This window comes from Mauremys mutica, chromosome 16 (assembly GCF_020497125.1).
Source record: "Mauremys mutica isolate MM-2020 ecotype Southern chromosome 16, ASM2049712v1, whole genome shotgun sequence".
NCBI lineage: Eukaryota > Metazoa > Chordata > Testudines > Geoemydidae > Mauremys > Mauremys mutica.
The window spans coordinates 3,264,012-3,287,298 of NC_059087.1; the positions used below are offsets into that span (position 1 = coordinate 3,264,012).

At 40.5% G+C, this 23,287-nt stretch overlaps 1 protein-coding gene across 2 annotated transcripts in view; it reads right to left on the reverse strand.

Moving 5' to 3' along the window:
• KIAA1671 (KIAA1671 ortholog) overlaps window positions 1-23,287 on the reverse strand; it is a 123,343-nt gene that overhangs the window by 77,750 nt on the left and 22,306 nt on the right. The gene's annotated exons all lie outside the window — the stretch shown is intronic.

A 23,287-nucleotide genomic window follows, 5' to 3' on the forward strand; every position in this document is an offset into this window, starting at 1 on the left:
CCAATTCTGAAGTTCTGCTAGAATTTTTGAACTAACTTAAAACTGCAGTTGGGCACCTCCATGTTATGTTACTGACACCGGGTACTTAGTGATCCATACCCCAATGGAGGATTGGCATAGCGCTGCTGAATTACACGAAGCCCCTGACAAGCCATCTTTGCCAGTGCAGGGAAGGAGGCAGGTGCACAGACTGAGATCCAGCTCAGTAGTTTCCAGCAGAGAGATTCCCTTTGCCAGAGGAACTCTGCTGACCATTTGTGGCCAGGTTGTTGCCCCTTTCTGCTGCCTGTGTGACATAAAGGAGCTGAAAGCTCTTTAGAGAATCTGGCCCATTCTGTTTTATATTAACGCTTTAAAAATTAAGCTGTTATGAATATTTTACTTCATTTGTCCTTAGAAACCAGTGCCATTACTGATTTGAGTCTATCTGCCACACTGAATTTAGACTCCTTTAACTGTGTCATATTGTGACACCCTGTATCTCATATTCACCACTTTTATATGGTTTTGATATATTTTGTACAAAGTGTGCTTTGTGAGATATCATTTGAAAATTCATAATCTGCTGATTATTACTATCCTGTTGAAATGTAACATCACTGCATGTAAAATTATGAGATTTTGCTATATGGTTATTACTGAAACATGTCTTAGTTCTGGGTAATGCCCACAAACCATTTTCTCAGAGACAAAGACACACTGGCATGCCAACAAGATGCTAAAGAGCCATTACCTTGCTTAACTGGCCAACCACCAGTGGGCGAGAAAGTATAAATGAATAATTTACATTTCAACCCAGAAACACTTCAAACCTCATGTACACGGGAGGCTGTTTGTCTGCACCCTGGGATACGGTAACCCTCATAAAAAGGAGGAGGGGATAAAAATACAAGAGACACCTCCACATCACCGCTCCTTCTCCATTTCTACTCACAGCAGCGATATCACTTGAAAAACAAAAGCAGCATTATTGAACTAGGGGAGTTTTCCAGCCAGAACAGGCTGCACTAGGCTTTTGGTGAGAAAAACTACTTTCTTGCTTTTAAACCTATTAGCCTTAGTAAAGTTTAGGAATTAGCTTGTGTATTTATCCTTTTATTTCTTTTTAACCAATTCTGAATTTTATGTCTTATCATTTGTAATCACTTAAAAATCTATCTTTCTCCAGTTAATAAACTTGTTTTATTGTTTTATCTAAAGCCATGTGTTTTGGTTGAAGTTCTTAGGAATCTCTACTTAGGTCAAAAAGCCTGGTGCGTAACCACTATCCATTGTTGCAATGACATGACTATGAGCTTACACTGTCCAGGAGGACACTGAACAGTGTAAATTGCACATTTCTGGGGCAGCAACACTTGGACCGGGGATATGCTGGTGTTGCCCTATATGTAATTCATGGATGGCAAAGCTCAGTGGTTTGAGCACTGGCTTGCTAAACCCAGGGTTGAGAGTTCAATCCTTGAGGGGGCCATTTAGGGATCTGAGGCAAAAATCTGTCTGGGGATTAGTCCTGGTCTGAGCAGGGGGATGGGCTAGATGACCTCCTGAGGTCCCTTCCAACCCTGATATTCTATGATTCTATGTATTCCGCTGAGAGTGAGTTTACATGGAGGGATTTCTGTTCACCAGCAAAGCAGTGTTCAAGGCATCAAAGCCTGAAGAGTTAAGGGGACACAGCAGTCCACACTACACCCTGGGGAATTTCACACATATGAACACATTACTAGACATAATAGTGTACTACTCCCACATATGCAAGAACTAATTATTACCAGAATGTAATTAATGGAAGCAAAACTAAGTAAATGTCTTAATCAAACAACTAGGTGTTGACAGGAAGTAGTCCCAGAACAAGCAACTGAAGCTTCTATAGCTGTGTATAAAAAGTCCTTTAAAGCAGTGGTTCTCAACCAGGGGTCTGAGGCCCCCTGAGGGGGCGTGAGCAGGTTCTAGGGGGTCCACCAACCATGACCAGTGTTAGAAAGCCAAAGCCCCACTGCATGGATCTGAAGTCAGGGGCCCTGAGCCCTGCCACCCGGGGCTGAGGCCAAAGCCTGAACAATTTAGCTTCACAGCGGCTCTTGTGGAATGGGGCCCCAGGCAACTGCCTTGCTTGCTACCCCATAGCGCTGGCCCTAGCTTCTATATGCAGAAAACCAGTTGTTGTGGCACAGATGGGCCTTGGCGTTTTTATGGCATGTAGGCGGTGGCCTCAGAATGAAAAAGGTTGAGTGAGACCCTCTGCTTTAAAGCATATATGTAACTGTTTCCAATACTCTAGAATTCATTTTGTCTGTTAGCTGCACAGTTGGTAGTGTTTAGGTCTGTATAATTACTATTAAATAAGCTTTAAAATGATCAAGATACACCAAACTCAAATAACAGGGGTAAATTAAAATTATTGCAGTGAATCACCTCACTCAAGTAATTAAAATGTGTTGTTAACTATCCATTTGTAATATACTTTAATTTCCTTGGACATTCTCAGGAGGACATCCTCACTGGTGGGGAAGAGACATCCAGGTTAGTTCTTGTACCTTAGTAGCTAACTGCAAGTACTGTACAAGCTCATAAAAGCTCAACATATTTCCTCTGAGTATCAGGTGTTTCCACTGCTTTCATTATGGTAGAAACAATTTTACAAGATTCTCTCTCTAGAAACAAAAATCAGAGAACCTCTTTTGTTCTGGTTTATATAAAAATGTATTATCTTCATCAATGTTTTATGCACAGAACACAAAGGGGTCATAATTATCTATTTCAGGACACCTCCATAACTCATGCTATCATCATTACATATGAGAATGTGTACGAGCGTATTAGCCTTAGTTAAAAATAGTTGGTGTACAAGAGAATCTATTCCTATCTATAAGCAAACACATACAGTGAGAATGAAATGGCAGTCTTTTAATAGAGTGGTGTTTTCAAACTGTGGAAATAGTCTGTAGAACTAAAGTAGAAGCAGTATCTTATTGCTACTTTAAAGATGAGGGAAAAAATGAATTCAATCTCAAGAGCAGATGGAGCACAAAGTGTACTCAATGCTTGTGTTTAAATTTAAAATTAAATGCATGATTTGGAGTTTAATTCATGGTCTCAGTCTCCCTCCCAGCAGCATGTTCATCTTTACCAGTAAAAATAAGTAATGAGGACTAATGCAGGCAGATCAGATGCAGGAGTATTTCAGTATCTGGGTAAATATGATGCTGGTTAGAGCATTCTAGTGACATCTAACTTACACTGCACTATATGGAGTGGAAGCATAACGCCTTCCTCAGAAACATCCGCCACTTGCCACTGCCAGCGTCAGGACTGATCCTGGCAGTGTTTACCTTCCTACGTGGATTGCTTTCCCCTCCCATTCTAGTTAGCAAAAAGATGCAACTGATCTTTAAAGAACTCCACAACAACAGCCAACCAAAATGCAACAAAGCTTCAAAGATATAAATGAAGAGGATTTTGAAAGCTGTGATTTTCCATACTGGAACAGAAAAGGGATAATTATTCATGTTTTTAAGTTATGAAAAACTTAAACCAAGCAAATACATCATATGTGCAAGAAGCACAGAGGTCATTATTAAAAACAGAATGTAAGAGAAGGGGGAAAACACCTTCGCAGTAAAGCTAATATATAGAATTAATTATGAGAATGGTATATCATAAAAGTGTGTTGATACTGAAGGGATCTTCTGAACATAGAAGAGAAATGTTAACTTGTTTTTACTGTTTCGGGGCTTACCAAAATACGTTGTGCTAGCAACTCCTTATGTGTGCGTCTCAACTCAATTAAAGCCATTGTTTTGGTTACATGCATGCTTTGTTTACTTTCCCTTTGGTCAATCTACACAAGCTTTCTCTAAAGCTTTTTCTGTGAAGTATAATGCTCGCCACTCTATAAATCCTCTGAGAATGTCAAGTTTCCAGCCTCCAAACATTTCAGTACAGAAGTCTCTTTAGCTAAGTAAGGAGTTGTTCCAACACAACAAGTAGTACTGCACAAGATGATTATCTCATGCTGAAGTCACCCTGGATTTGTCAAAGGTCTGCAATTCCAGAAAACACTTTCCATGAACATGCATTGCTAAATAGCACAGTATGACTAATTAGCACAGTAGTGCAAGTGACTATATTATTCAGACATTGTTGGATACCCCTTTTTCTTTTATTAACATTTATTCCACCTACAACTCACAAATACAACTGTGTGCAAAGAAAAACAATCCCCATTTTTTCTGCCCACAGTGCAAACAAAATTCTAGATATCTGAATTACATTTTTCCAAAAGCTGCTTTCAACTCTCAGTTCTTGCACGCCTTCAAATACGGGCAATTATGTTAATGTTTACACAGAATTGGAAGGTCAGATTAGAATAGGCTTGCAATCAGCACAGCCTGCAATGAAACATACCAAAAATATAAAACCTCAGTGGCTGGCGGAACTCAGATACTCAGCTTTTGTAGCATGTGTAAGGGTAAAGTCAGAACTAAAACCATTCTCCTGCTGTTTCCCCGGTCATGACCCAAAATTTCACTATCAGCTCTCTAGTTAGGTAAACAGCAATGGCTAAAGAATTAATTTATTATTAATTATCTATCTACTGTTTAAGAATTTTCCAATGTATCAGCCTGTCTCCAAACCTTAATTTTTTGCTGAAATATTGGCAAAGACCACTTCCATCTTGGCTCTGTTTGTTTCTTTGACTACATTACATTCTGGCTCCAGAAACTGTTCAAGACCTAAATCTGCCCTTGTAAGGCTGCAGTGATCTTGCATTCCACAGTGATTCTGGTTCTCTTTAATTAGTAATGGTACTTAGTTTAACCAGCTGCTTTTGACACTGCAGACTATTTAAAAACAATTAGAACACTGTGCCAGACTTTGCAGCACAGCTCCTGGTTCACTTTGCATTTGGCACACACTATAGCCAGTTTGTTACATATGCAACAAATCCTTAAGTTAACAGATATTTTGAGGTGCCCCTTATTTTTGGCACTCTGCTCTTCCATGTCTACAAGATATTTTGAACTCTGCATTTATGAAGGAACTGTTAATACTTTTGACAGTTGTCCCAGGTTAGATTTATTAACAACAATAACATAACAGCCCATAATGTTAATATTTGCCACTCTAAGTCATTATATGAATTAAAAATTATTTCAGTATTCTGACAAATGAAATAAGACTCCAAATATTTTAGAAAAACTTTCAAATGGTCTGAAATTTGTGAATAGATCTCCTTTCCCTTTCACAGCCTCATTTTTATTTCTTGTTCCTCATACCTGTCTGACCACTACGGCTCACCCCACACGTGCACATATCCTTTCACAGCAGTGAAACCTGCAAAACTGCAAGAACTGCTGGAGAAACATAGTTCAAGAGTTCCGTTTTTCAGTCCACACCAAAAGGCCTAAATTGCTTTTAAAAAAAAATCTGAACAAAACTAGTTTAATGTAATATAATGAGGGCCTGTAGTCAACATGTGATGGTTTTTCTTCTACATCAGATGTATTAATAATTCTAAAAAAACCTGAATATGTCTTTTGCTAATTCTAATGCTCTGTTTTTAACTCAACCTGACAGGCTACAAAAATCAGGACCACTGAGAAGAAGTCTCAGAAACCTCTAGGTTAGGGGAAGCTGTTTTGGCCAAGCTAAGTAAGTACACCATGTTTTTACCAGGCTATAGATGCCAGTAATATAAATGTCTCCAAATGTTGGGTCTAATCCCATGTCATTGATTGGAAACTAGGCACTTCGTAGAATTACAGAAGTTCTCTCCATGGCTAACAATATAAGTCTGATGTGCTTTCATGATTTTTTAAGATGACTCACTGATAGAATAAACAAAGGTTTTATCTGTCCATGTAGCAGTACTTTCTGCAAATACCTGCTCTGTTAAAAGTTTCAACCCCGAGTTTGCTTGCTGTTAAAGTTAGCCCAAGAGCTACACTTAGGCCCAAGCAATTAAAACATACTGGAAATATTGTTTGTGATCCTGCATTTTCAGGCATCTGTACTTGTCTATTTTCTTTTTCCAAACAGAATTCTGACTCCTTTGCAGTGTCCCAGGTTATACTGAAAGAAAAGAAGAGCAGTTTCACTTACCCTCCTATCTAGACTACTTATCAGTGTGGTCTTTCTCCCTGTGTTTGTCCTATCTTCAGTTGTTTACACTACCTCGTTCATTCAGACACCAAGAAGGAATCCACAGAGTTCAGCACAGACAAAAGCTAGGGTATCTTTTCTGTAATGCAACAAACACTAAATATACACAACAAATTAGGACACATATCAAATTATTTTTATCTATCTCCTTGTCTACAATTGCCACATAAAACAAGTGACTACGCCTGCTCAAGAAAGGCCGAGACGTGGAACAGTAGTGGTGTTTTCAGCTCAGAATTCGAGTGCAAGGACTTTGTTCAGCACCCACCTGCAATGGAATCTCTTGTGTAAACTGAAATAGTGGTTATCTCTGGTAATGTTTAAACAGAATGCTTGTTTTCGATTTCTATTTAGTTTCCTATTGACGATTTTAGATTTGTGGGTTTCGTTTTCAATGATGCCCATTTGGGACATTTTAAATCCAGTTTACTGTCCAGAAAATGGGGGGGGGGGAAGAGGGGAGGCTGAATACAGGGCACTAATGCACCTACAATTTTTTTTTTTTGCACTCAATTACAAAACAGAGGCAGCAGTTTCCACTGATAGCTTTGGTTTTCCTCCCCCATGCGGTTTGTTTTTATTGTTATATTCTACAGCCAGCATCTAAGTGACCAGTGGATGAGGAGAGTGTGTGTTGGCAACAAGTTATGAATCAATGTTCAGGAATCTTGCACATCTACACATTCATACAAATAAATAGCTGAAAAGAAAAGGTGGAGAAATATTATATAAAAAAACCTAGCTCTTTCTAATTACAGGACTTTTTTTTAATAGTTATTTGGAGGACTACAATAATACTCCCTAGGTATCATCATCCCAAAAAGAATGTAATAGAGTTTAGAGTGATGATAAAGCTTTTCAAAAGGTACAGGAAATGGCTTATATTTAAAAAAATGTACACATTAGCTTACATTCAAATACTTTAAAATGTTTGCCCAGATTACCAGAATGCATTTTCCTCTAACACTTGAGGGAAAATGTATCGTAATAGAAATAAAATCCTATATAATGGAATTATCATAGTGTAGGAACACTAATTTGGGATCTGATGGCTCACACGATTTGTAATAGCTTACAAGATATTTCTTTTCATAAACATCAATTCAAACCCAAACCAGGCAATCAGATTGTTAAGTGTTCATCAGAAGTGGTCCAGTTCTTATTAGGCAAGATATTTGTCCATATACAAAATACCACCTCAGACCAGGCACCAGCATCAGGAGATGGGATAAGGACTGGAGCAGTCATTAAACAAACTTTAGGGGCATTAGCCGTAGCCATCACTGGGCATTCTGTAGCACAACACAGTACAGGGCCTGCCTTAGGGAAAATGGCGCTCTGGGAGAACTTTCTTTGGCACCCTTTAAGTACTGCTCCCCAAGCACTGGGCAGCCGCTCAACAGATGGAACAGCAGCAGGTGGAGTGGTGACCATAGTGCCCTTGGTGGTTACCCACCCCGTAAGGCCGGCTCTGTACATGGGAAAGATCATTTGAATACCAAGTATCATTTGCTCCCAGGGTAGGCAGAAATGGAGAATGCCCCAAATCAACACAATTCCTCAGGTACAGTGAAAGGGGAAGGAGGGTTTTATCCTTTGCACCAGTGGCCACTAAACTGCTACTTTTTGGAGAAGAGATAGAGTTCCAAAGAAGTCTCCTTAATGTAGGTTCAGCCTGTGTTCCATTTATGTGTAAAAAAAAGCAGAGGGGGGTGGGGGGAAAGAGGAAGGAGGAAGAGTTCCCTGCTAGAGGCAAAGAAAAGCATCAAGCAAACTCCTCACTACAGGGAGCAATTGCAAGGCAGAGATTGGTGACTTTAAATACAGTGTTCCTGTGGTCACCCCCCAGATTTGGCTGCCATATCTCACTGTGATTAGGCATATTTACAGGGTTATCAGCTGGAAATTAGAGGACAACAGAAGGAACAAGGAGTGGCAAGACAACAGTAATTAAGGAAAGAAAAGAACAGAAAACAGCAACACTCCTCAGTTCACAATGAGAATCACTACCAGTCACAGTTAAGAATATCAAGAGTTAAAATATTAAAACTGATAAAGGACCTTCAATGCACAAGCACCAAATGTAGAAGCAGTTCTGAAGAGCTTCTACTTTTCTCTTCCTTGCCTCCCCCACCTTTCCAAAATATAATAAAATGATCCAACAATGTGCAGCCAGAGTGTTACGCATCACCATCTTCCTACTTTACAAGTGCACCTCTACAGTTACACACACTCAAAGGGACTAGCCAAGAAAACAAAGGTCAGACAATGGGTCCTGCAATCATCTCCTTCCTTCCCCCCCACACCCCCACACCCCTCCAAGTTGCTAATGAAATGCATGTCAGCATACATGAAATGGGTTCATCTTAGTCTAATGCTTAGCAGGAAGTTGTCCACATCGCGAAACAATCCACCATCACCAACACTAATTGACAAACTGTTACCAAAGTACATCAACACTACAGAATTTCAGTGTCCGTGGCTGGCAATTCAACACTTCACCACAGCACTAAATTCACTTGAGAATTTTTAGACTCAGTCTCTGGGAACGGGAAGCAAAACCACCTAGTTGTAAAGTATTTCCTAGCCTGAAAGCACAACCAGTTATATGGTCTCCTGACTGAAGGGCTGCACAAACGAAATCAAAGATGTTTGACAACTGGCTGGGAACAAATCAGAGAACATTCTTCTTGTTATTTAGTTACATATTGAATTTCAGTAAACAGGTGAGAAATTTTTCTTTTAAAAAACCTGTTGCCTGAGCATTTTCCTACTTTCTTTTCAAAACTTTCTGAAACAGTTTTCCAATAAAGTTTCATTTCTGTGCATGTGATATTCTAAGGGGAAGCTGTTGTCATATGAAGTATTATTTGATAAAACACTCAATGTTGTGTCTTTCAGTAAACATTTATAAAGGAAGGCTACTTATGTCAAAAATATGGAATTTTTGGAAAACATTTCTATCTTAACTCTAGGTATGATTTGTTTACTTTGGCAAAACAAATAAAGGTGAAAGCTGATAATGTGAATGTCATTTGGGTCATGGTAGAAAAGCTTTATCAAAAAGGAAAGTTTTGTAGCATTTCCTAAAGACAGTCAGACTCTGGATTCATCTAATCTTCTCTGGAAGTTCATTCCATAGCAGGAGTCCCTCAACTGTGAATATTCTGTCTGGCTGTCACACACTTTGTTCTGTATTTTGTGATCTGCAACTCTGCCTTCTGCTCCACCCCCACCCAGCAACCACCACCCTTCCTGATGTATGTTGTAACCTCATTTGCCTGTTAAATCCATTGTTTAAATTATGAGATCTTTGAGGCCAAGATTTGTCTTAGTGTTTTTGTGAAGCATATCTGGCACACGTGTGAACACTACAAAATATAAAGACAACCAATCACCACCACAAGTCAAGGAAATTAAATAAAAACCCTGTGTCAGAAGAACATTCTAGAATACATTTTGAAGAAAGCCACACTGGATTTTAAGTTAACTACTTAAATTGCTATAATGCTGATATTTAAATCCCAGAATTGGAAACTGGGGTGTTTTGTTAAATAAGAAATTCTGAATGCACTAGAAGTCTAAGTTTACTCTGACTTGGTCAATATTAGATGGACCATCTCAACAGAAGTGTGGTTGACATGACTCAGAAAACGTTAATATGAAATGTCATTCCTCATTTTAATTACAGGGATATATTTATAATGAAATAACACCTGTTGCTTTCAAAGCTGAATAGTCTTTAACTTGTCTACACTTGCCAAAAATGTTTAACAAGTTTTTTTGTCAGTGTAAAGCATTTTTATTGCTTAACTGTTCTGTATTCATTTAGCTATTAAGACGAATGTCTTGAAGTTTGTTAATAAGAGGTTACGGTGTCCAGACAAATTTAGTTATGCATTTTTTCCGCTGGTCCAAAACTTGTCTAACAAAATGCACTCAGAACAAACATTCTTTATGAAATCCCCAGGCTTCTTTGGATTGTCAAAAACTATTTTAACTGTAAATATTTCACCTCTCTCATATTTAGTCAGCTCACCCACCATTAAGTGTTTTGTCCAAGGGTGTACATACAGTAACTCCTCACTTAAAGTCGTCCCGGTTAATATTGTTTCGTTATTAGGTTGCTGATCTATTAGAGAACATATTCATTTAAAGTCGTGCAACGTTCTGTTATAAGGTTGTTCACCCCGCTCCACCTGCCCGCCTGGTGCTCCTGCCAGGGAGCAGGCTCGGGGAGTGGGAGCTTGCCCTGTTCTACCCACATGGCGTTCCAGCTGGGGGGCAGGGTCAGGGTGTGTGGGCTTAGCCCACTCCGCCCCCCAGCATTCCAGCTGGGGAGTGGGCAAGCCCCCGACCCCGCTCCCCAGCAGGAGCTCGGATGGGCGGAGTGGAGCAAGCCCCAGTGCCCCGACCCCACTACGCCTCGCCTCAACCAAGCTTCAATCATCATTGGTGAGTAGAGCATTACACAGTTTGTTTAAAATTATTTAAAACATATACTGGATATGTATATAATGTCTTTTGTCTGGTGAAAAAAATTTCTCTGGAACCTAACCCTCCTCCCCCCATTTACATTAATTCTTATGGGGAAATTGGATTCACTTAACATCGTTTCACTTAAAGTAGCATTTTTCAGGAACATAACTACAACGTTATGTGAGGAGTTACTGTACAAGTGAGAATGAACAGGACTGTGATCTGGAACTAGAGAGATATGCAACAGCCAAACAATACAACCAGGTGGCCTTACTACCCCTCGCAGTCTTCCTTCCAAGATTCCCTTCATTGGTTTGTTACACTCACTTGCTCAATCTTGTTTCAAATTAGTTTTAAGTTCTTAGGGCAGGGACCATATACAAAGGGGTCTTGAACTTGTCTGGGGCTTTTGGGAGCTTCTATAATACAGATAAATAAACAAACAAACAGTAAGCACATGAGCCATCCTTCAATAAATGAACAATCTTTTGCACAGAGTGCAGTGATCACATAGAACACACATCTAAACTGAGAACCTCCAATCCACAGAAGCATGCCGACATAAGCCTTGACTGTGTGGTACACATCTACACTTCCCCTGTACATATATCCAACGTCCCAAAACTACTTAAATACCGTAGTGACGGGGCAAGATAGCAGTGGGGGGGGCACTCAAAAGTTAGGAAATGCCACAGTTAAGGTTATCTGTGCAACCATAATTCAGCCCCCTTGTACACACGCGTGATGATATAGTCTTCAGTTACATGATTACATGCTGTTTTTTTCACAGGACCCCTGCCATTGAAGAGAAAAAAAAAACCCCTGCAGTTTGTACATGCTAGAACTTAACAGCTAAAATCTTTGAAGGTTGGCCAAATTTGGGCAGATTTTCATGGGTTCAGCAAAAGGCACATTTCTGATACAAATGCCATCAAATGCCAAATTTCAAGTGTCTGCTCCAAAGCAATGGTTATTTCCTAAAAATCTTATTGCTAGGTTCCAAACTTATTCATAATGAATTTTAAGAAGATTTCTCCTTCCAAGATTTGTGTAAGTAGCTAGATCAGCACATTCCCACAAGGAGGACACAGAACACACATTTTTATATGGTTAAATTTAACAAATGTGGAATATAAAGATTAGATTAGCAATAATACACTTCATATACATACATCCCTAATACTGACAAGAAGATAAAGTAAAATATTAACCAGTTAACTGATAAGTATTAGTCTCATCGTTAATATATTGCAGTGTCTAGTAACTCAGAGAGCAAGGGGTGGGACCAGAGCAAGGCGCAGAGCACCCAGCCATGCGCATGCAAACTGTCCCCCAGCCCACTGTACTCCACCTTTGAGGAGAGAGAGCAGAGTGAGCCTCCCCACCTCTCCAAGCCAGGGGTAGATTGTGAACTAAATGGTTAACCCATATAATTTTAATAGTTTAAATGGGTACTTTTAAAAATATTTACATCCCTAGTCAATATTCATGTTACTTTGCAAGAGGCTGCTACTGCTTGGAAGAGAAAAATTCCACTACCACACTCTCTCTTTGAGGTAGGCATGAAACACCACTAGCTGTAGCGCAGAGAAGGCTGCAGGCTTAACTGGAATCAACCAACCTATTATGGAGGGTGGGAGGGATTACTGACATTTGGTGGCAATTGTTGGGCTAATGGGCTTAGTAATGGGGAGGATATATAATTGAGAGAAACAGGAAGCAAAGGGAGGAGCTTAGAGGGTGAACAGAGAGGGGAAAAAACTGGGTGAAAGGTTCCTTCTGTTGTATATCTGTCCTATGTCCACAATGTGTGGAAACTGAGGATTAAAAGGTATATGTGGTGTAAACGTACATAGTCTGTTTATTTTGTGACTAGGAGACATGAAAACAGGCTACGCAGCACTGCTCACTTGGTAGCTGAAGTGACATCCTGTGACACAGGGTCAACGAGAGAGTGCATATCTGCTGGTGACACTTCCAGTCCAAGAGGTAAAACAGACTGCCATATTACTAGGGTGACCAGATCACCCAGGTCAAATATCGGGACGCGGGGGGGCGGGGCGGGGGCAGAGGGGGAAAAAATGGCGGCAGAGCAAAAAAAAAAAGAAAAAAATCCCCCACCCCCGATTCCTCCTCCCTCCGCAAGCGCTGGAGGGAGGCCCGGGAGACTCAGGGGAGCGCGGGGCCGGGGTGAGTGTGAGTCCAGCCTGGCCCCGAGCAGGCAGGACTCAGGCCCGGTATCTGGAGGGAGAGTACGGGGTGGCCTGCGGGGCCAGGCAGCGGCTGTTCTCCCCACCTGGGCAGCAGGACTCGGGAGCAGCCGCTGCTGCAGCTCCCACTGCCGCGGGGGGAGGAAGCGGCCGCTGGCCAAGCTCGGCAGCTGCAGCTCTGGCGCCCACGAACCCCCCGAGCCCGGGCCTGCTGCGGGGACCCAGCGCGCACGCTGCGCATACCCAGCCCCTGGCCACTCGCGTCTGGGCTGGCTGCCCAGCTGGTGCAATCCTGCGGGCGGCCTCGGAGTGGGGGCAGCAGGCCCCAGCCCCCCGCATCCCGCTCGGGTCCTGCAGGGGAACGAACGGGACTGGGCTGCCGATGCCTCCGCCACGGGATTGCACCAGCTGGGCAGCCAGCCCAGACGCGACTGGCCAGGGGCTGAGCGCAGTGTGCGCGCTGCCCCGCAGCAGGCCCGGGCTCGGGGGGTTCGGGCCCGGGCACCAAAGCCGCAGCCGCCGAGCGCCACGTGCTTGGCCACTTCCTCCCCCCGCAGCAGTGGGAGCTGCAGCAGCGGCTGCTCCCGAGTCCCCTGCCCAGGTGGGGAGAACAGCCGCCACCTAGCCCCACGGGCCGCCCCCCTACTCTCCCTCCAGGTACCGCGCCCGAGTCCTGCCTGCTCGGGGCCAGGCCAGACTCACACTCACCCCGGCCCCGCACTCCCCTGAGTCTCCTGGGCATGGCATGCTTGGAAAGAGGCGGGGATTTGGGGAGGGAGACAATGGGGCAGTGGGGGGGGCGGGGATGGGGGCGAGGATTTGGGGAAGGATCCAATGGGGGAAGGAGGGGGCGGAGTCGGGGCAGGGGAAGGCGCGAGCCCTTCGGGCTCCGGAGCCTTTGCTTGTTTGTCCAGTGTCCCGACCTAACATTGGTCGGGACGCGGGACAAACAAGCAAATATCGGGACAGTCCCGATAAAATCGGGACGTCTGGTCACCCTACATATTACTGAAATAAAATTTTGCCATAAATCACTATTAAACTCTTCTGTGGCACCTTATAGACTAACAGACGTTTTGCAGCATGAGCTTTCGTGGGTGAATACCCACTTCTTCAGATCTGAAGAAATGGGTATTCACCCACGAAAGCTCATGCTGCAAAACGTCTGTTAGTCTATAAGGTGCCACAGGACTCTTTGCTGCTTCTACAGAACCAGACTAACACGGCTACCCCTCTGATATTAAACTCTTGCATCTTTTTCACTCTGATTTTTAAAATGATTTATAAAAGTATTGATTTTTTACCTGGTTTTACTCCCTCTCTTACAAACTGAAATCTTAATTAACCTAGAATCATAGAACTTAAGATCAGAAGGGACCATTATGATCATCTAGTCTGACCTCCCGCAAGATGCAGGCCACAAAAGCTGACCCACCCACTCCTGAAATAATTCTCTCCCTTGACTCAGCTGTTGAAGTCCCCAAATCCTGATTTAAAGACTTCAAGTAGCAGATAATCCTCCAGCAAGCGACCCCTGCCCCATGCTGCGGAGGAAAGAAGAGTAAGAAGCTTTAATCCAAGTTTTTGAAAATGTAAGATTAGTGATTCTTCACTAAAGCATTTAATTGGTGGATTCTCTATGAACTGAAGCTTTTAAATCATGATCTGAAGACTTCAGTAACTCAAATCAGAGGTTACAGGTCTATTACAGAAGTAGAAAGCTGAGACTCTGTGGCCAACAGTGTGCAGATCAGATTAGATGATCATGGTGGTCCCTTCTTGCTTAAAATCTATGAGTCGATGAGCCACAGTACCATAGATATCATCCCCAAAATATGAATTTAAAACTATTTAAAATGTCCAGGAAAACATCCCCTTGCGCACGCACACACACACCCTACACCTCTATATGCACTCTGAATTGTTTCCATGTAAACACTGTATGAGTGTGTAAACTGAAGGCCATGCTAAAAATATACGATAGTACTTTGAATGATTATGTTTTTTTTATACAGGGAGGGGAGGGACACATCAGGAAAGTCTGCAGCAAAAATTTTGATTTTTTTTTTTAGCATATGATAAATATATTTACATTAAAAGGAAACAATGGCATTTATTTCTACTTGCACTTAAAAAAAGGTTAGCTTTTCAAATTTCTGCTCCACCATAGCATACACAAGTCTTTGCTCAGCATCCACATAATCTTATCACTGTCAACCTGTCCCTCTTCAAACATTCCTCTACTGTTTTGTTGCATCCGGCCTTCATTTCAAATGTAAGCTCTGAGGCAGACATCAAGTAGCCTTATTTGTATATTGGGGAACCTCACAAACTTTCTGTAAGAAAGGCCATACCGGGTCAGACCAAAGGCCCATCTAGCCCTGTATCCTGTTTTCCGACAGTGGCCAATGCCAGGTGCCCCAGAGGGAATGAACAGAACAGGGAATCATGAAGTGATCCATACCCTGTTGCCCATTCCCAGCTTCTGGCAAACAGAAGCTAGGGACACCATCCCTGCTCATCCTGGCTAATAGCCATTGATGGACCTAACCTCCATGAACTTATCTAGTTCTTTTTTGAACCCTGTTATAGTTTTGGCCTTCACAACATCCTCTGGCAAGGAGTTTCACAGGTTGACTGTACATTGTGTGAAAAAAAATACTTCCTTTTGTTTGTTTTCAACCTGCTGCCTATTAATTTCATTTGGTGGCCCCTAGTTCTTGTGTTATGTGAAGGAGTAAATACACTTCCTTATTTACTTTCTTCACACCAGTCATGATTTTATAGACCTCTATCATATCCCCCCTTAGTTGTCTCTTTTCCAAGCTGAAAAGTCCAATCTTATTAATCTCTCCTCATATGGAAGCCGTTTCATACCCCTAATATTTTTTGTTGCCCTTTTCGGAACCTTTTCCAAGTCCAATATATCTTTTTTGAGATGGGGCAACCACATCTGCACGCAGTATTCAAGGTGTGGTCGTACCATGGATTTATATAGAGGCAATATGATATTTTCTGTCTTATTATCTAGCCCAGGGGTCGGCAACCGGTGGCTCGCGGCTCGCCAGGGTGGGCCGGCCCGGTTTGTTTATCTGCCGCGTCGGCAAGTTCGGCCGATCGTGGCTCCCACTGGCCGCGGTTCGCAGTCCCAGGCCAATGCGGGAGGCAGGAAGCGGCGCGAGCCGAGGGATGTTCTGGCCGCGGCTTCCTGCCTTCCCCAGTCATTTGGTGCAGAAACTGATTTACATAACAGGTTTCAGACTACAGTTAGTAGTCCTGCAATTTCATATTTGAGTTCCTTCAGAACTCTTAGGTGAATCTCATCTGGTCTGGGTGACTTATTACTGTTTATAATAAAGGAAAGAAAAAGGAAAAGAGAAAATCCAAATATCAAAAAGGGAGAACAAGGGAAATTGCATATATATGGACAGCTGATGTTGTGAATTTGTTATCTGAAGGAAGTGACAATATTTCAGTTAAGACCAAATAAAAGCCTCCATCACCATAGTATCTGAGCTCCTCGCAATCTTTATTTATTGTCACAAAATCCTGCAAGTTTGGAAAGTGCTATTATCCCCGGATGGGAACTGAGGCACAGAGATACTCACATAAGGAGTCTGTGGAAGAGCAGGGTTTGCATTTGCTTTCAGATTTCTATTAAGTTAGAGTTCTCCTAATTTCACAGAAGGAGTTCCACTCCCATTTTATTATTGCCCTGCTTGGTGAGATCATTGCATGGCATCCACTGCAAATTACCAAAAGAAAGACTAGTGAGCAGATACTTTGGTCCTTATTTCCTTTAAATGTCAGAACTGTAAATGCAACAGAGGACAATTTCAGAAATGTTTATATTTAAGAGATCTAGCATTAGATTCTCATTTTGAAATACATTGTTTCAGAGATCTGCAAGTGTTTTTATTGCTGTTTGTGTAGGTAGGAGTTTTTTATATTAGTACTTTGCTTTGGTAAATCCAATCTCTCCTCAGAATAGTGGATTGGAAGCTGCAAGGAAAAAAAACAATCCGATTTGAACATTTTCAAGGTCTCCCTTTTGTATTATTCAGAAAATGCACACGGCATTAATGCATCTTGATTCAGCATAAAGAGACTATGCTGGAAATTATAAATAACTCACAGGTCAAGATCATCAACACACGTCATCAAGAAATACAATACAAGATTTACAGGCATTGAAAGAACTATTTGCATAAGGAATCTATACAAAGGAATGCTGAAGGCCAAATTCTGCTCTTGGCTACATGAAAGTATTTTTGATTACAACAGGGGCTGAGCATGTTTTTTGGAGGGCAGAACGTGGAACTAAGATTAAACAATCCTCTTCCTCCTCCATCTCAAGGAAGGCTAACGATGAATGAAAAGACGAAACAGCAGTATAAATTACTTCTGTTTAAAACTACAAAGACAAGGAGAAACTACTAAAATGATTTGCTATACATAGAGGCTCAAGGTCAAACCATCTCAATAAGCAAAAGAAGGACAGGAATTCAAAGTATAGTAGCATCATCTCAAGTTGATTGATATAAGTCAAGTATTATTGCTAATTCAGGCCCATGTAGTAACAGTCATTAAAAATCCCTTGACAATTTTTTTTTTTTTTTTTTTTTGCAATTGAAGGGATGTTAAATCTGGCATCCAGAGAAAATTCCAGTTTGGACTATTACACTCTGCCTCCCTACAATTCCATCATGTCGTTTTGATTTATCTAGGTTATCACTTCCTGCCCTGAAGTGTTTTGTTGTGTTAGTATGCACTGTTAAACAACTAACTGCTGACTTCACCACAGAAAAAGTCAATACAAGTAGCGAGCAGGTGGTTTGGAAGTCCCTGGGCCCACCCTACAACTGGAAATTCCCCTATGCCAAGGGATTCCTTACTGTAGACAGATAAGCAGATGTTGTTAAGGCCAGGACCTGGCCTACACATGTATATGTAAAAGTATTAAACAGGCCTTTGGACAGAGAGTTATCGTTGAATAATGGATAAAAAAAAGCCAATACAACTCATGCAACCTGCATAATCCTCCCATCTATTTCAAATAATTGTTTTCCATGGAGCAATAGAATGTACAACTTCAAAGTGAAATTTCATACAATTTATCGCCCAGCTTTAACTACTGGTTGTTTATCATATTGCAAACCCGCACCAGCGTGCATATAGTAAATGTATTGGAAAACAGCCTACTCTTTCCTCAAGGAATATTGACAATTCGTGTTTATTTCTATGACACAATCATGGCTTAACCTCAAGCAGTGAAGGATAAAAGATAATCTTGCACATTTTACTGGAACAAGCTATGTTATGTGATAGTTTGGACATAATTACTGAAAACCCTATGTTATGTGATAGTTTGGACATAATTACTGAAAACCAGTCAGCCAAAAAAACACCATACTTTTAAACTGCATTATTTAAGAAGCATTAAACCTTCCTTGATATCAAGACAAGAAGTGGGACTTTTTATTGCCATCTGGCTGAAGAATTTGGTATCACTCTCTCATACACATGTGCCTCTGCCCATGGAATGCTCACCATTGCTGGGGAAAATTTTATAATTACAAATGCTTTAAAGAAAGACTCATAATATGGAAAAAAGTCCAGCTGGGGTAGACTGGTAACATTTTCGAAAATGACTAAGTTTATGTCTTTTAGGATAAGTACATAGTTTGCTCTGATGTCTGGGCCCAATATCAGTTTAGAAGGCTATTCTGCTTACTGAAATTCTTCCAGTATTTTCAATTGGATACATTTTATTTCCTTTCCTCAATTCTAAGGCAGTCATGTTAAGCAGTACGAAATAGATACTATGTGCTACTTCAGATGCAGCTGCATTAATGTCTGTTCTGTATTTACAAAATTTGTTTAGTACTTGGTTACCTATTATGAACTGTAATTTTATATAAGCAAGCTATAGGAATATACCTTACATTTATTAACATCTGTCATGCTTTGTGAAAAGTGCAGTCTCATTTATTTATAAACCAGCCTGTTTTTGCAAACTTCACTCAAGGCTCCAGGATCTGGCTGAAGTTACATTTTCAGGGCAACTTTGCATTACGTTATGAACTTTTGTCATATTTTGAGGAGAGTCTAATACAAAGAACTACTTTCACCACGCTCAAGTAGCTCTCTAAAATGCCATTTCTTTTCATACAGTAAACATGTACTGGCTGTATTAACAAGTCACAAATCTGCTGAGAGAATAGAAACAATAGTGGGAACTTGGCTGTCTCCCAGCATTAATGGCACAGACAGCAGCCTGGGAAAGCAGAAAAAGAGTCAAAACAAGTTTAGATCAAAGTCTTAGTTGAGGAAATCAGGTTACACAGATATCGAAATCAGGTTAAATAATTCATTTTTTTAAATTTGTTTCAGGATAAGAAGTGTGCTCTTAATTTGTTTTGTTTTCCAATCCTAGAACATTGGGGGAAAAAAGAAACAAAGACACACATACTTTCTCCTCATCTCTTGTTTACAAATATTTATCTTATTCAATGTAAAAACTGTCTCTGAGTTACAGCAAATGTGAGAGTTTTGTGTATCTTATACAAAAGTGTACAGGAAATTATACTTAATATAGTTTCCAATTATAGCAAAAAGGTTTGATCCGCCATTTTTACTTATGCAAATTATCCAATTAAAATAGACAAGGAGTGGAACCCTGCCAGCAATGACATTAGTTATTGTAGTGTAACAGCGCTCTCTTGTGTTCTAATCAGAAAATGGTTTTGCTTAATAATTAAAGTTCTACATAAAAATCTATTTTTATTTTTAGTAATGACTCGGATGTCTTCCAAGGATTCCACTTCCTTCCACACCAACTTTAAATCACTAGCTAAGTGCTGGAAGAGAGATTTTACACAAATTAAAGTCAGCTGCCATTAAACAGCTCCTAAAATTGAGTTTGCATGACAGTGCTTCATTTAATCATATTTATGTGAGGGGAAGCTTACCTCTGTTGGCACTACTGTCTTACTAATGCCAGTGATACTCCCTTGCTATATGGATATTGATGATTTTATATTAGACTTAAACGTGAGTCTCCTATCTCTTCAGTTACCCTGCCATCAAAAGTACAGCTAACAATAATAAAACCACACACACAGGAAACCATAAGCCAGCAAGAAAAAAATGCAGAATAAATCTCCCCCGCCCTTAAGTTTCTTACAATACCGCCTCCCCCCCACCCCCAAAAAAACCAGCTTTTTAAAGAGATGGGGTAGGCAGTGTGCCCAGAAGGTCAACAAATTCATACTATTCTGGACAAGTTGGGGACAGGGACAAGAGAGTGAATTCCAAAGTCAAGGGGCTCTCAGAGAACACTCTGCCAACAACTCCCTTTTATGTACCAAAAAAGCTCCAGATGAAGACTTCTGCTCCCAAGTGTAGCAGCTGTGCATAGGGAGAGATACTGTCTCTCTTGTAGGAGAATCCCAGGTTAGGTTTAAGCAGATGCAATATGCTCTATACTGTACCAGCCACAAATACAGGGAGAATGATCCACAAATTCAGTAGGCAGCCCAAATGAACACCTTAATTTTGAAGTGTGATCTAAATATCGGAACATGTACAAAGTCGGGCCAGTAAATATGTACACAAAAAAAAGACACCCCTACGGGAATGAGAAGCCTTCTCTTCTAATTTAGTGGGGGAAGGGATGAATTGCACGCTTTGGGAGGCTCATTATGGATACGTATACCACGGCTGTTGCTAAGTCATGAATTTGCCATAGAGCTGAGCTGATATTTTCTTAAAGCATGGATAAAATGGTTTCCCAATCAAGTGAAGAGACAGGGTGACGTGAAAGAAAAGACAGGTAGGAGAGAGATAGATACATGTAGATCAGCAGCGTGGAGAACAGACATGTAGGGATGTAGGTGACAGAACTAAGTTTATTTTATAGGATTGGACCTCCTATAATGAAAAAGCAGCTTAGTCAGTCTTTATAACACATACCAGTAGTAGTAATATCTGCAATCTCTGTAACCGTAGCTATTATAGATGGCATTTTACAAGGGTTGCACTTTTCTATATTATGGTTCAAGAACAATGACTCTTCGGTAGTTTTATTTCTTTTAACATATCAAGATGCTGTCATTGTAACATGTAGTGTAAGCATGCACCTTAACCAGCTGACTCTCCCTTTGGGACCATCTGAAGAAGAAACCTTAACATAAAGGTTTAAAAAAGAAAATTACTGTAAGGTCCAGTGGTCAGAACACACTTTGGGTTATACTTCACCCCTCGCCCCCCCCCCCAAGTATTATGTAATTCATTTCGTTTAACAAGATGCTCAATTTTGCAATATTAGTTTGTAAACGTTAGTTTAAATATAGACAATCCACCCCCGAGTGATGTAGTTATACCAACATAAGTGTGTAGTATAGACGATGCCTAAGCTATACAGGTCAAGAGCTCATGCTCGACTCACTACACTGGTCCCCTGTTGAGTGCCTACTCAACTTCATGTTCTAATCTCCAACACTCTGCATGGATCTGGACTAAGATATAGTGAAACCTGCCAAGAGCAAACACTCATGGGAGTTAGAAAAATAGTCACTTGTCAGAGGTGCTCTTCTCTTCAAAGGTTTGCATACCAGAGAGCAGTGGTATTCCATGGCCTCTGCAAATAGTCACTCATGACAGGTGGTCTCTCTTCAGAGGTGGTCTCTTAAGCAGGCTTTACTGTACTTAAGAGAATGTTTCTCTTTTGGATCACCACCTCCCACATCAGCTATGTTTCTCAGGAACCTAGATTTGTCAGCCTTACTACATTCATGAGTGTATTTGGAAACAATTCCTTGATGGCTGGCCCACCAATCGTTCCTCCAAGTACTCCAAGTGACCCTGGAACTTGCTACATTCAGGAAAAATGTAAAATGCATTCCTGACAGCTTTCCCACGCATCACCAAAACAATAACTAAGAATTAAACTTCCTATTAGATGGCAAAAGCGAGGGGAAGCAGTGATTAGAACCACTGAATTTCACAATTGTTACTTCCCTAGAACACTCAGTTATGATGATTCTGCCACTAACCAGAAGTAATTACACCAAATACACACACGCACTGGGAGAAACTGCAAGTAACTCTTAGATTGTACCTTTTAAAAAATGTGGTTATACAAGGATTACAAAAATAAAAGTAATGACTTCTTAAAGTAGGTCACCTAATGAATAAGTTATATCAGTTCCCTAAAATGGATTAACTAACTCTATACAAAGCTTGACAACTAATTCAGACATCTCCAGTTACTCTTGATTATATACAAAGAGAACTGACACATTATCTCTTTAGTAGCCTTCACCTGTAACATCAGCAGAAGAACGTTGAGAAATTATCATGATCTGCATTAGATGTTTAGTAATAATCAAAAACAAAAGTGTAACTCTGTAGAAATTAAATAGGTGTAGAGAGTTGTATGATTAATGTGTGTAATAAACTACACAGGAGGAAGACCTTTCTGATAAAACATCAGCCTAAAATACATTACATTAAACTTGCTTAAAGAAATCAAATATCTGTTCTTAATAGAGTATAATGTAATAAACTATCAAAATATATATAACAAATAATGCATGATATCTATGGTAACACAGACATACCCTGAAAATACAATGGAGGTCTGGTTTACTGCAAACTAAGGTTACATGTTATGAAAGCTCTCCCCCACAAAGAAATATTTGAAGGTCTGCATGCTGTATTGTGTAGCAATGCCTATCAGAAACAAGCTTGCAATTAGTGCTTCACACAGAAAAGGCCCACTTTTGCCATCCTTACTTCCTTATTCAGTTGCAAAGCATTTTCTTACAAAAGGTAGTCCCCACTCAGCTACTCATGTGGGCAACTACTACTCGGCATATATCTAAGGAATTGTTGAATTACACCTTAAATGAGGGAAGCAAATTCTCTGCTGCCTATTTCTAAACAAAGTTTAACTCAATAAGCAACAAACATTCAGCAGTTTAACAGATCAGCATCTTTATTAACATATTTAGATCCTACAGCTGAAAACATCATTAGGTTAATGAAGACAGTGCCATGTATACTAATCTATAAAAACAAATGAAAAAAGTGATGCTTTAAGGGACTAACTTCGATTAAACATACCATTCTGTTTGATAATATATTGGTATAAGTTAAAAAAAGCCTCAATGTTATTTTAGAATTTGCATTCCTTTGAAATTGAGTAACAGGCTTATCTCAATAATTAACTCCTTTTATTCAAATACTGTCAAACTTGTAAAAGGGTAAAACAATTAACAGTTAGAATCAAAGAGCAAAAGCAGCCATTTAAGGCAAGTAGAATACCACAGTAAAAACAGCCTATTAAAATTTTATTGAATAGGTGTTTAATGAGAGCAAGAAAGTGAATTTAGGCCTTAATGACTTCACAGGGAAGAAACCTGTTAAAA